Below are 10310 nucleotides of genomic sequence, written 5' to 3'. Positions count from 1 at the left end.
TGTGTAACAAACCAGGCCAAGACTTAGTGACTCAAGACAATGAAAATGTATTGTCTCTCATGATTCTGTGGGCTTACCAGGCAGTTCTTCTGCTTAACTTGGTGCTGGCTGCGATGCGGGGAGAGCTAGAAGGTCCATAATGGATGCTCAGCTGGGGCTGTTTGGTCCAGGCCTCAGTTCCTCTCCGCTGCGGCATCTCCACCTGGCTGCTTTGGCTTCCTCGCAACACGGCGGCTTCGTTCAACAGGAAAGATTCTAAGAGGTGAAGGCAGGAGCTGCAGATCCCTTTAAGGCTCAGCCTCACAGGTGACACTACGTCACTTCTGCTGCATTCTGCTGATCTGTGAGTCACAGGGCAGCCCAGGCCGGTGTGAGAGGGGCTACTACACAAGGGCATGGGTCCCGGGAGGCGTGGTTCATTCGGAGCCATCTTTGGACGCTAGCTTCCGTACTCCCACACGGGGCGCCATCCTGGCTGGTTCCCCGTCGCTCTGTCTTACGCTCGACTCTTTCTTGTCTACACGTGGGAGCAAAAACGGGGGGGGGGGGCTGCTTTCTCCTCGGAGACTGTGTGCCAGGGAACCACCTTTCTTTCCTTCCTCTCACCGCAGCCCTTGAGGTCCAGCTGTCCTTCCTGGGGGTGCGGTAATAGAATTCCTGCCACCAGCTACTGCACCTGGACACAGTCACAGGTATCATCTCAAGCGACTCAGGTCATTTGTCCCAGATGTGGTGAGCAAACTGGTGCTCCTGTCCCTCCCTACCCTTGTCAACAGGCTCCGTCCCTCAGAGCCACATTTCTTAAACTGGTGCACGGACTAGTCACCTGTATCTGGATGGCTGAGGAGCTTGTTAAAAAGCGGAGCTTCACTCCAAACCCACCGAATCAGAGCCTCTGTGGGGGGGGGGGGGTCCTCAGAATCTCTCCTTTCCACAAACTGCCCTGTTGATTTGGCTGAGTACTCAAGTTTGAGAGCCCGTGTTCCAGGCAGACCTTGCTCTGTTTCAGGTACCCCTGGGCTGGGCCTCTAGGTCCTTGGAGAGTTTGCGTTTCTCTGGTCTGGGCTATAAGTTCACCCATTTTTACCTTTAGATTAAAACTGATGCCCTGGGGGCTTCCCTGGTGGCGCAGTGGTTGAGAGTCTGCCTGCTAATGCAGGGGACACGGGTTCGAGCCCTGGTCTGGGAGGATCCCACGTGCCGCGGAGCAGCTGGGCCCGTGAGCCACAATTGCTGAGCCTGCGCGTCTGGAGCCTGTGCCCCGCGACGGGAGGGGCCGCGATGGAGAAAGGCCCGCGCACCGCGATGAAGAGCGGTCCCCGCACCGCGATGAAGAGTGGCCCCCGCTTGCCGCAACTGGAGAAAGCCCTCGCACGAACCGAAGACCCAACACAGCCAAAAATAAATAAATAAATAAATAAATAAATAAAATCAAGTAAAACTTTAAAAAAAAAAAAAAAAAAAAGCCACAGGGTGTTTTTAAAAAAAAAAAAAAAAAAAAAAAACTGATGCCCTGGAAACAGCTGACCCATTTCCTCTGCGCTGCTGGCCAGGGGGCTTCCCATAGCCGCCCCCCCAGGAGGACTCATGGCCTTGTTCGATTTCCTCACTCTAGCCCAGTTAGCACAACCCCACTGACCTCCATCCTTCACACTTCCAATGTGCGCTGCTGGATTCGTTGGTCGGTCAGTTGGTTGCTGTTGTTGCTGCTGCTGCTGTGTGTGTGTGTGTGTGTGTGTGTGTGTGTGTGTGTGTGTGTGTGTGTGTGATCAGCTATGTCTTCATTGCCTCAGCACATCCAGGCTAAAAAAACATTAGAAATCGGCTGTTCCCCAGTTTCCTAATTTCCAGATCAGCAGCTGATATTCCAAGAGGTGAAGACTCTGGCCTGAGGCCACACAGCAAGCCAGTGGCAGAGCTAGGGTCTGACCTGCATTTCTTGGTCCTTTCTCCCAACTGCCCGACCCTGTCACCTCCTGTCCCAGCCAACGGCAAAAGCCCTCCACCCCTTGATGGTTCCTCCAGTACCTGCACTCCTGGTCTTCTTAAGTTTCAAGCACCACTGAATTTCCTCCTTAATAAATCAGAATCAAAAGCAATATGCATGGGCTTCCCTGGTGGTGCAGTGGTTAAGAATCCACCTGCCAATGCAGAGGACATGGGTTCGAGCCCTGGTCCGGGAAGATCCCACATGCCGCGGAGCAACTAAGCCCGTGCACCACAACTACTGAACCTGTGCTCTAGAGCCCACGAGCCACAACTACTGAAGCCCGCGCACCTAGAGCCTGTGCTCTGCAATAAGAGAAGCCACCGCAATGAGAAGCCCTCGCAACTGCAACATAGAGTAGCCCCCGCTCGCCGCAACTAGAGAAAGCCCACACGCAGCAACAAAGACCCAACACAGCCAAAAATAAATAATAAATAAATTTATATATATTAAAAAAAAAGCAATATGCACCTTGTTTCAAGGTTTTTCTCATGATCATTCCTTAAATATTACTGATCTGTTAATATATATTTTAAGATCTTACAGTACTCACACACACGTCTGGGTGGCCACGATCCACAGATACTTTTAGGTTGGGCTTAGGGGAGTGGCTGTGACTTTTAAGAGAGTTAGAAGTAACACTTTGTTTTTGCTAGTTTTCTATCTGAGAAGGGGGAACAGAAAAAAAAAGAAAACTGTTTATTCTGGAAAATTTTACACCTACAAAAGTTGAAGGTGAAGTCCCGTATGCCCACCACCCAGTTTCAGCAATTATCAACTCACGGCCAGTCTACACGCACCCTCACTCTTCTCACCTCAGATGATCTTGAAGCAAATTCCAGACATGAGAGCAGGGTTAGGAATCCGGGGATGCAATGGTGATAGAATTCTCAGGCTATTCGCTCTTCTGAGGGCTTGGGCTAGTCCCCATTTATTATTCTCTTGAAGGAATCCTTTGATCACCCTCCAGCAGGGGACCTACCAGCCTCTTCTCAGAGGTTCCTCTGACCCACTGGAGGTGTGGCCTGCCTTGGAGAGCCAATCCAGGGCATCTTTCCCCCCTCCACGGTCAGCGACCTCGCGTGTGTAACTTGACATCAGCCAGGATGGGAGCATCTATCCCAGGGAAATTGCCAGGGCTTTTTGCTCTTTGAGAGCTGGCTGTAAAACATTTCCTAGCACACCACTGCCCTGACCCCTGAAATGTGCCTGGACAACCTCACCACATCATACTAGAGCCTCTACCATGGTGGTTCTCAACCCGGGATATATTGGACTCACCCAAGGAACCTGTACACTGTGCAAATACTCACTCCCTCTCTTTCCCTCCTATCTTTCAACCATAATCTCTGGGACATTGTGGGAACTCAATAAATGCTTCTTGAGTGAATGAATGAATGAACGTGACTATACGGTGGGTACTGGTATCATCTCCGTTTTGTGGATGAGGGAACTGGGGCACAAAATTGTTAAGAAATTGCCCAAAGTGACTTCGTTAGTGGGTAACAGAGCCAGCATTCAACTGCAGGTCTGTCTGACTGAAACTCGGAAACTCAAATGCACACAGCAACTCAGAGTGGAAGACCCTGCAGAGCGCCAGTGGCCGGCCCCACCTACCGAGGGCTGAGCTGTCATCAACCACTTCAGGCCACTGTGGTGACGCCTTTGGCGAGCTCTTCCCTGGGCTCAGGGCAGCAGACTTAATCCACTGTGAGGCAGCTCCATGACTACGCCTTCACCATGCAGCAAACATGGCCCTAAGGCAGACTGCAGGAGATTTTAGAGCATGGCTTTGAATCTAAAAGCACTGGGCTCCAATGCCAATTCGGACACCCCAGTTTTCTCATATGCAAGAGGGGACTTATCCCATAGGGTAGTCCATTCAATCACTTAAAACTTACTGTGTAGCACCTACCAAGTGCCATGTACTGAGTTAGTAGCCAGGGGTACCAGGGCAGGCAAAACAGGTTCCGTGGCCCCTGTCTTCATGGAGCTTAAGGAATTCTGAAGAGTAGAAAAGACAATGCATTTAAAGTCCACCCCCTGGAACATAGGAAGCGCTTGCATTCATTAGAATGCCCTCTCTCGTAAATGACAGATTCCCAATCAAAGGAGCTGAAACAAAAGGCAAGATTTGTGGGCTTATACATAGGACAGCCTAGCATGTCCCTCCAGACATGGCTGGACCTCAGTGCCCGCCCGCTGTTGCTGGGAGTCTGGGAGTCTGACTTATTGTCTCTGCTGTCCTTTGTGCTGCTTCTCCCCCACCAGAAGCTGCAGGCTCCCACCCAACTAGCCTAACCAACCCAACAGACTGGGAATTTTCCCTTCTAAAGCATCCCAGGGCTGACTCCTATTGGCCAGATCAAGACATGTGCTCATGCCAGACCAGTTACTGGAACCAATTGGCCAGACCCAGATCATACATCCACACCTGGGAGGGGGGCACAGACGTCCAGCCCCACTAAACCCAAATGGACTGAGAGTGTGGTAGGGGTAATTGTCCCCAACCCCCTTCGCCATCAAGGACCAGGGCAAGGAGGAAAGCACGGTGGGTGGTAGTTATTGTTATTGATACAATATACAATAGTAAGAATTACTGCATGTAGCAGGTGAGTTCATCTCTCACGGAAATGCAGAGGCTGACCGTCAGTATGTCCTCGTGGCTGAGCGGGGGGCTGTAACATACACTGGAGACAACTTGATGCCACCCAGCCTAAGGGGAAATGGTCGCTCCTAGGACAGAACAAGCAGATAGGGGGTATTCTGTGCTGCACGTACAGCGATTGCCACTAAACACAGCACACACCCCAAGCAGAAGATGGCATCTCCTAAGCCTCGAGTGTCTTGAATTTGAGTCCTGGAGTGTGTCTGATATCTTTAGAGGTCTAATTTTCACCATGTGTCAGCATGTCTATCGGTTTGTGTTACAGAAGGGTTCGCTCAATACGTATTTACTGGACATATGCTGTAGTTGCTCCATGGTTGGTTTGAGAGGTGCTGTCTCTTGGTTACCCCAAATCCACTCCCTCTGTCTACCCTGCTAATTGAGTCTCAGTTTTGTTCAGGTATCCATCCCCTTGGGAAGGTGACCTGATACCCTGCTGGGAGTAAATTCTGAATCATCCAAGCCAGTCATGGCGACCCCATTTCCCCTGCACATTTATGCTCTTCATTTATGGGCCACGTATGGCTGATACTCATGGGGGAAATCACTGAGGAAGGTTTCTTCATCCTTAAAAAGAATCCTGGCCCTGGCTGTCACCATTCTTTTTAAGAATGAAGAAACACTAGGAGGCAGCTCCTGGTCTTTAGCCGAATGTTCCTGGATCAGGAACTGTGCCAGCCATCTTGTTAACAGCCTGAGTATGAAGCCAGCTCATGCAGGAGGGCTGAGTCCACAGAGAACCTCAGAGAACCATTGTACACTGTTAGTGGGGCTGTAGAATGGGGCAATGGCTGTGGAAAACAGTATGGTGGTTCCTCCAAAAATTAAAAATAGAACTACAATTGATCCAGCAATCCCACTTCTAGGTATATATCCAAAATGATTGAAAGCAGGATCGCAAAGAGATATTTGGACACCAATGTTCATAGTGGCATTATTCACAATAGTCGAGAGGTAGAAGCAACACAAATGTCCATAGACAGATGAATAGATAAACAAACGTGGCATATACATACAGTGGAATACTATGCAGCCTTAAAAAGGAAGGAAATACCGTCACATGTTACAATAAGGATGAACCTTGAGGACGTTATACTAAGTGAAATAAACTAGTCACAGAAGAATAAATACACTATGAATCTACTTATTGATATATGAGGTATCTAAAGTAATCAAATTCATAGAAATAAAAAGTTGACTGGTGGTTCCCAGGGGCTGGGGTAAGGGGGAAAAGGAAAATTGTTGTTTTACAGGTATAAAGTTTCAATTATGCAATATGAAAAAGTTCTGGAGATCTGTTTTACAACAATGTAACTATACTTAATACTAAAAAATGGTTAAGATGATAAATTTTATGCTATGTGTTTTTTAACCACAATAAAAATAAGTAGATGAATGAATGAATGAATGAATGGAATTTATTGGCTCACATAAATGAAAGTCCAGAGGAGAAGTGAACTTTAGGTTAGGCTTGATCCTGTGGCTCAATGATGGATAGGAAAGACCCTGTTTCTTTCTATTTTCCTTGTCCTCCAAATAATCAAATAATCTATGTAGAAAGATTTCATTCCATGTTTGTGTGTCTGTCCATCCATCCAATAAATATTTATCAAGGGCATTCTTTTTATTAGGCACTGAATTATATGCTAGGATTACTTTTGAAAGACAAGCTTTCAATTAGGTAAAAATTTATTTTGCAATGAGGAAAACTTGCTTCCTCTGATGAGCTCATATGTCTGTGTTTGCTGGTGACCAGAAAATAGTCATATATTCCCTTTACAATTTGATGGCCAGAAAGCTCAGGACAAAAGTTCTTCTATTCTTATTTTAGATTTCAGTGGTTCTTACTCTTTAATTCCATTTCCAAATCTTTTAAGTGTTTTTACTATGTGTATTGTCATTGTTGGCTGCCTCATCTTGCTTACGAAATGAGCTGAGGAAAAAAAACGATTTATTTAAAAAAACAGGCACAATCAAGTTTTAGTTGTGTCACCTCGTATTCCTGACTCAGGGGAAGCTTCAGGAATACTCAGCAATAAACCTATCTTTCACCAATCCAGTGGAATTTATAATTTTGTGAGTTTTACACAGATTATGTATTATTAATCTCATTTTACAAGTGAAGAAAATGAAGCTCAGATTTTGCTTAAGGACCACTAGGCAAAGGCCTTAAACTCTAACTTCACGTGACATTCTTATTATACCATTCTTCCAAGATCATGTCAAACTTTTCTTTGGGGTACTTCTAAACTAAATAATATAATACAGGCAACATTTTAGACAGCGTAGCAGACCTCTTGATTGTCCAACTGAAACTTACTTCCTCTTCTCTCTTTCTAACAAAGACCTAATCTTGTTTACAGTGCCATTTTGGCCATATTAAAATGTTCATCTTCCCAGACTCTCTTGCAGTTAAGGATGGCCGTGTGACCATTTTGGCCAAAGCAATAGTGGCAGAAATCCTAGGAATGGCATACATTCTCACATAAAAACATAAAACTTTGAGAAAAAAAGCTTACAGTCCTTTCCTCTCTTCCTGTCTGGAATGTGGGCACCATGAGTGGAGGCACAGCAGCCATTTTGCAATTAAGAGGATGAAAGCTAAGACTGGCAGAGCAGGAAGAGCAAACCCATCTGAGTCCCCGTGTGCATTGCTGGTCAAGCAGCCACCCCAGGCCTCCACTTTTTACCTCTTGCTTTCTTGCTCTGCAAGGAAAGTGACACCCCTAGCAACTTAAGCCATATTGATAAGGTTTTCTGTTACTTTGGCCAAACATAATCTGAACTCTTATGTCAGTCTAGAGAGAACAAAATCACTGATAGGCATTTTCTACTCTCAGATGAGTAGGAATCCCTTTCCTAGCAATTGACAGCAAAACAATTATTTGATTTCTATTATCCAGATGTTTAACTTATTTAACAACATGGCTTGATCTTTTCAATGAGGGAAATCACAGGTTGATTCCATCCCAAATGGCTCAGTATAAGGAAGGAGATTAGGGTTTAAATGACCACCATAAGTACATTGTATAGAGTTCCCTGGGGGCATCTTCAGTTCAATATTTACTTATCTGTCATTCCAAGATTGATTAAAATAGAAAAAGAAAACAGCAAACCATCCAAAATTCTGCCATTAGAAATAACCAGTTAATATTTGCTATAGATAAGTCCAGGCCTCTCTTTATGCATATGGACAGAAAAGGGGTGTGTGTGTGTGTGTGTGTGTGTGTGAGAGAGAGAGAGAGAAAGAGAAGGAGAGAGGTGGGGGTGGAGACGGAATCAGCTTGCCAATTTTATTTTATTCTTTTAAGCTGCCGGTATTAGGATTGTGTGGAATCTATAGCTCAATGGGGAGAATTTATATCTGGACAATATTGAGTCTTCTGATCCATGACTATGGTGCATCTCTCCACTTGTCTGGGACTTCTTTAATTTCTCTCAACAATGTCTTGTAATTTCAGTGAACAGGTCCTACCCATTTTGTCAGATTAATCCCTAAACATTTACTTTTTTGTTATTATAGAAGGTATTCTTATTTCAATTTTTAATTTTTTGTTGCTAGGATATAGATATATAATTGGTTTTTGTATATTGACTTTATATCTTGCAACTTTACTAAACTCACTTGTTAGTTTTAGTAGCCTTTTTGTAGATTCCTTAGGATTTTCTATGAAGATGATCATGCCATCTGTAATGACGTTTCTTTCTCTCTTTCCAATATGAATGTTTTTTATTTCTGTTTCTTGCCTTATTGCTCTGTGTAGAATCTCCAGTACATTGTTGAATGGGAGTGGTGAAAGCAGACATCTTTGCCTGATTCTTGATCTTAAGGAGGAGGTATTCATTCTTTAACCATTAAATATAATGTTAGCTATTATTTTTTCAGAAATTCTACTTATCAGGTTGAAGAATTTTCCTTCTATTTCTAGTTGTCTCAGAGTTTCTATCAAGAATGCATGTTGTATTTTCCAGATGCCTTTCCTGCATCTGTTAAGATGATAATATGATTTTTCCTTTTTAATCTGTTAATATGATGAATTATATCGATTTATTTCAAAATTCAAACCAGGCTTGCATTCCACTTGATCATGATGTATTATCTTTCCTATGTATTATTGAATTCAATTTGCTAAAATTCTGTTAAGATTTTTTCGTGTGTCTATATTCAGGAGGGATATTGGTCTGTGGAGAGATTTTATTTTTTATTTGGCTGCGTCGGGTCTTAGTTGCGGCACGCGGGATCTTCGCTGCAGCGCACTGGCTCTTCACTGTGGCACGCGGGCTCCTGAATGCGTGGGCTCTGTAATTTGCAGCACGCGAGCTCTAACTGAGGCATGTGAGCTCAGTAGTTGTGGCGTGCGGGTTTAGTTGCCCCTTGGCATGTCGGATCTTAGTTCCCCGACCAGGGGTTGAACCTGCATCCTCTGCATTGGAAGGCGGATTCTTTACCACTGGACCACGGGGGAAGTCCCTGTGGAGAGATATCATTAACCCTATTTTACTGTTAATGATTAATTAACATATTCCACAGTGTGAATAGCTAACTTTTAGGACCAGGATGTCAACTTGGGTCTGTGTATTATGAAAATTTTCATGCTTCCACAAAAATTTACTGCTTCTCAACTGCAAAGACGAAAGGGTTGCATGTAGTTTTTAAGCATCTTCATTGATGAAATAAACAAACAAATAACAATGTAAATAAATAATATAAAAGATTTACATTTATTTATTCCCGTCAGTTACCAGCATATATAATGCTAATTCTGAGTAATGCCCATTGGCTGATGACTGGATACTGGATACCCAGCAAAGTGAAAACAGTTGCTATCCATGGTCCTCAGTCCTTTTGCTCTCTGTGGTACCCTCAGCAGCTCAGCAGCTGCCCAAAGTCCTCCATGGTGGCAAGGTCAGATATCGATTATCTCACACTTTGGAGACCAATTGAGAAGCTAGTCCAAGTTTAGGCCATTCTGAAGTGAAGAATCCTTGTCCTCTATCCAAGAAATTATTTCTTAATTACCACAAGTGGTAATTAGAGCCTGGAATTATGTACTGGAATTACATATGGGAATTCGTTCAATTAGCCAATAAATACAATAAATATTTCCTGAAAGCCTGCTACATGCTAGGTACTATTCTAAGTTCATTACAAGGGTAATAAAATTGACAAAATCCTTGCTCCCATAGACCTTACATTCTAGCAAGTGATGGAGTAACACCTCCAGGTCAATTTAGGGACAAAGACACTGCAAAACTGAAAAGGGAAGAAAGTCTGAGGGGACAGGCTATACAGTGTGTCTGTACCTACTGAAATCCTCTACAGGTGTCACAGCCCTCTCATAATAGAATCATCGGATGTTCCTGCCTGACGGGTGCCAAGCTGTAAGGCTTCCTTTATTGTTTGTTTGTTCATTAAGCTTTGTATAACAGTAATAGTCATATAAAAGTAGAGAGTATAATATAAAGAACTATTAAGTACTCATCAACCAGCTTCAATATATACCAATACAGTACAATCTTGCTTCATCTACACCTCTACCCATCCTCTTTTTCTGGATAATTTTATAGTGACATTAAGCACCTTTATTTGCAAACACTTCAGTATATGCCTCTAATAGATAATTGTTATTTTAATAACAATTACCACAATATTAT

The sequence above is a fragment of the Balaenoptera acutorostrata genome, chromosome 4, assembly GCF_949987535.1.
Source record: "Balaenoptera acutorostrata chromosome 4, mBalAcu1.1, whole genome shotgun sequence".
NCBI lineage: Eukaryota > Metazoa > Chordata > Mammalia > Artiodactyla > Balaenopteridae > Balaenoptera > Balaenoptera acutorostrata.
Note: the sequence above shows the minus strand (reverse complement) of the source record.